Genomic DNA, 4786 nt, shown 5'->3' with positions numbered 1-4786 from the left:
CAGTTCATTGGTCTGAAGTTTTATCTTTCTGAGTTCAAAAATTGGTCTTAGATACTTGCTAGTAGTGTGACCCTGGGAAAGTCACTTATCCATATATGCTTCAGTTTCCTCATTTGCAAAATGAGCTAGAGAAGGGAAATGGCAAATCATTGCCAATACCCTAAATGGGGTCACAGAGTGTCAGACACAACTGAATAATAACTGAACAACAACACAGTTCAAGGTTTTCTGCCAGTTTGTACCTAACAAAATGAAATGGTTCTTTTCTGAGGGGAGGGGGAAGGAAGGGTGTAGGGAAATTTTGTAACTTGGAAATATGAATGTACAGATGGATGAAAATAAAAAAAATGTCTCTTTTCCTCAAAATGACTATATTCTTTATCAAATGACTGTAGATTTAGAGGGGGGAGGTAACTTGAAAGTCCTTTGCAAATAAAGAAGCTAAGAAAGAGAGAGTTGAAATTATTGGTTAAATAGTTAAGAAGTGTGAATCCAGGCCTTCTAAACCCTTCATTCTATGCCAATCTATCAATACTTCCCATGGGCTAAATCAATATCTAATAATATTTTATTAATATGATATAGTATCTTATTCTGCAATTTATCTGAATAACATTTTAAGTCTTCTTGATATCATTTGGTTTTTTATATTGTAATCATTTCTTTAAAAATTATCTTCTTTCAAAGTGAGCTTTCCATTGCAACCAAGAAAAATAACTAAGCAATATAATTGTGATGCAATAACTATGTTTGGCAATGGCCACTAATAGTACCCTACCTCTAATGTGAAGAGGAGTATATAAGAAGCTTCTAAATTGGGGATGTACCCATGCTAAAAAGAGCCATTTAGCAAGCCTCTATGCCACAGGTCTCCTGCTCTACATATAACAAACTTTTTTCATTATTTTTTCCAATTACATGTAAAGATACTTTTAAACATTCATTTTTGTAAACTTTTGAGTTCCACATTTTCTCATTTCCTTCCTTCCCTGCTTACTAAGACAGAAAATGGTCTGATATAGGTTATTGATGTACAAATCATTTTAAACATTTCCATTTTGATGATGATCAGGAGGATGTTTGTCCTTCATTCTTTTTGTTTTGTTCTGTTTTAGTTTTAGTTTTTGCAAGGCAATGGGGTTAAGTGGCTTTCCCTGAGACCTGATTTGAACCCAGGTACTCCTGACTCCAGGGCATATGCTTTATCCACTGTGTCACCTAGCTTCCCTTGTCCTTCATTCTTGAAGAAGACTATGACATCAGAATGTTGATGCCTTCTCAAGCACATGAATTGGATTTGAGTGAGGGAGTGCTGTGCTAAGTCACTAGTCCCACTATCTCTTCTAGTCATCTGGGTCCAATGGGCAGATATGAATCAGAACAGCTAGAGATGGCCCTTAAATGTGAAGCAATCGAAGTTAAATGACTTGTCCAAGATCACACAGCTGGAAGTGTTAACTATCTTAGACTGGATCCAAACTGCTATTTATGATTCCAAGTCCAATGCTCTATCCACTGTGTCACCTAGCTGCCTATTTCCATATTAATCATATTTTAAAAGAAGTATCAGAAGAATAGAAAAAAATGAGAAAGAAAAAAAACAAAAAATAATTTTAAAAAGTGAAATTGTCTGCTTTAGTCTGCAATCAGACTCCATAGTTCTTTATCTGGATGAGAATGGCATTTTCCATCACAAGTCTTTTGGAATTGTTTTTCATCAATGTAGTGTTGAGAACAGTTAATTCTATCATAGTTAATCATCACATAATATTGCTGTTGCTAACACTTAAACTTTTAACCTGAATGTCTTCAAGGATGGATGAAACTCTTGGACTGGGACTTAAACAGAATGTCTCAGGAAAAAACAATATCACAAATAGACTCTAATTTTTAGTAATGAGAGAGATTAAAAAAAACCTTTTCCTTCCTTTTTTAAAGTTGTTTATTTTGTATTTAACAAAAAAAGTAAGGAAACTTTTTTCATAGCAAACTTACTTGAGGGTCTCAAAATTTAATGCTCTCTTGGGTTATAGATACACAGGGTTATGACTATGCTTTTTCTTAATTAAAAAAATTATAAGGTAGTACCTCCCCCATTCCTACACTTCTAAAAGAGCATTAGTTCCAATTTTCCCAAAAGGGAAGAAATGGCACTAATGAGATTTTTCTCTTATAGAGCAATGCAAGCCTCTAGGATATTACACACTAAATCTCAGGACCATTGAAAGGAAAGATCTGATTAATTTTAATTGTTGCAAGCAGCAAAGAATGACGGATGATTCCTAAGGCAAATAGGAACCTGAATCATTCAGGGATCTTCTTATTAAAATCAATGCCCTGAAACACAACAAACAAGGATCTGTATAGTGTGTTCCAAGAGAGCAGAGTTTCTCACACTAATTGAAAGAGGAAACTAGACAATTAGATCTAGTTTTCTATTTGTTTAAGTTAAAAAAAAGTCTAGCTAAATTTTTAAAAAATCATCTATAACAATACCACCAGTTGGATAAATCAATGCCAAATCCAAATCACTGCTTTCACAGTGCAATATTTTTAAAGGTGAACTATGAATAAGATAACCATCTCAAATATATTCCATTTGGGAAAGAATTGAAATAGATTTGGATTCTTTCTGCTAATCTCAGGGGCAAGAAAGTCCTGCCAAACTCCCTGGAAATAAAGAGAATCCATCCTGGAATATGAAAAAGTTATCAGAAACCACAGAATTGCTTCCATGGATGTTTTATAGAGTTCAATAGTCATATCCTTAATAATTATGATATCACAGATAGCCAACAGCACTGAAATGAACATTCCAAGCTGACATCTTCCCTTTAGATTTCTGAATTGGCCATGTCATTTAAGGATAGCAATAATATATTAAACTGATACTAGGCAAAATAGATAAATTTGTGATTTGAAATCTCTGTCATCTATGTAATCAGACTATGTAATAAAAGAAAAAAAGATACTTCTAGGATATGACTAATAAAGCAGATTAAGATTTTAACTATTTGAAAAATCTACCTCAATATTTTCCAAAACCCAGTTATTGAATTGGAAAGCAGGCTCTCCCACTTACTAGTAATGATGTTTCCCTTATTTTATAATTCAAGGAGACTGTCAGTCACTTAACCAACAGGTATTTGTTAAGCTGACTCTACTAAGGCTAGATACATATAGAACATATATGCAAAATATAATAGTGAGGGCATATAAGCTATGACATTTTAAAGACAAATCCTACTTCCTTGGTTTTCTAAAACCTTGAGAAGTTGACTTGGGATCCAGTCTGCTATTGGAAGTAGGAAATTAGGGGAAAGTACTATCAGAGCTTATATCTTTGCACATTAAGCAGAAATTTGAAGAGACTGAAGACAAATAAAGAGATGATCATGGAAATAAGCTGAAGAAGACCTGAGAGGATGATATCACGGAGGAAGTTCACCTCTTCATCTATTCATTCAGTCAATCAATTAATCATTTAAATGATAGCTGCTAAATTGTACCACAGTATTAAGATGTTGTCTAAACAAATGCTTTGCTGTCCATCTTCAATTATAATTCATTTTTTCAATCTAATAAATTTATCCATTCATCTACATGTCTAGCCCTCCATCCATCAGTATCTTCCCTCCCATTTAGATGGAACTGTATTGTTCAACTATCCTAAAGATAAAGATGATTACCTCATTTACAAATCTGAAAATGATGAAAAAAATGAATATATATGTATTGAAAAAATCAATGACTTAGCAGTCCATTCAGATATATTTATGTGATGGTTCAGACAGAGAAACAGAGAGCAAAAATGGAAGAATTGGATACACTGTGCAGCCAAAATGAATCATTTTGTTTTACTGCTTCAAGTCTGCCTTGTTAATTTTATATCCAGTGAATGTAAAATCCATTATACAAATGCTTATTTTTGAAATGTTTAGTACTTTAGGTTCTCTCTATGTTACCTTATACATTATTACCCTTCAGAAAGTTGGAAAATAATTTGATATGTTCTCATTTTAATTTGTGTTTTATTTGAACCTTTGGTTATTTGCACAATTAGCATATTTATATGACAACATAAGTAAAATGCTATCCCAAAATAAAGCAACCTTGTTAGCAATTCCATTCAAATCACAATATTAGCAACAATTTCCTAAAACTACTGACATTTAGACCAAGGATACCATCATGGTAAATACAGGAAGGAAATTTGAAATTTTTTTTCTCCAGCAAAAATAGTTAGAAGAGTAAAGTTAACTAGCATATGTTAATGAGTTTAGAGGGGGGAAGTAATTTTTAAAATTACTACTTTCATTCAATATAAACTGAAGCAGAGTAATTTGCTCCTTCAACTTAAGTGATATGCTATAAGTTGGATGATGATTCTATAAAAATATTTTCTCAAAATAAGAACAAAACAGACTTATTTGCAGAATATGATAGCTAATTATGATTTATTTTTTAATATTTTGGAAATTTTCCCTATTCAAAAAGGCTATATATTGTTCTTTGTATATATGACTCACTGCATTTCCCAGTCTATAAATCTACTTTTGTCATTATTTCTCCTGTGCCTCTCAGAGTATGTGACTCATAATAGGTATTTCATAAATGTCTGTTGATAAACCAATTGATCTTCAGGCAGGAGCTATTTTCATTTTCATTTTGGCTGAGATTATATTTTAATCAATATATTTATTAGGATATCTCCTTGAGGATAGGGAATTTTTTTCTCCTCCCACAAACAACAAGAGGAGCAAATATCTTCCATCTTCTTTTTCTT

Source organism: Macrotis lagotis, chromosome 2 (genome assembly GCF_037893015.1).
Source record: "Macrotis lagotis isolate mMagLag1 chromosome 2, bilby.v1.9.chrom.fasta, whole genome shotgun sequence".
In the NCBI taxonomy this organism is placed as follows: domain Eukaryota; kingdom Metazoa; phylum Chordata; class Mammalia; order Peramelemorphia; family Peramelidae; genus Macrotis; species Macrotis lagotis.
Note: the sequence above shows the minus strand (reverse complement) of the source record.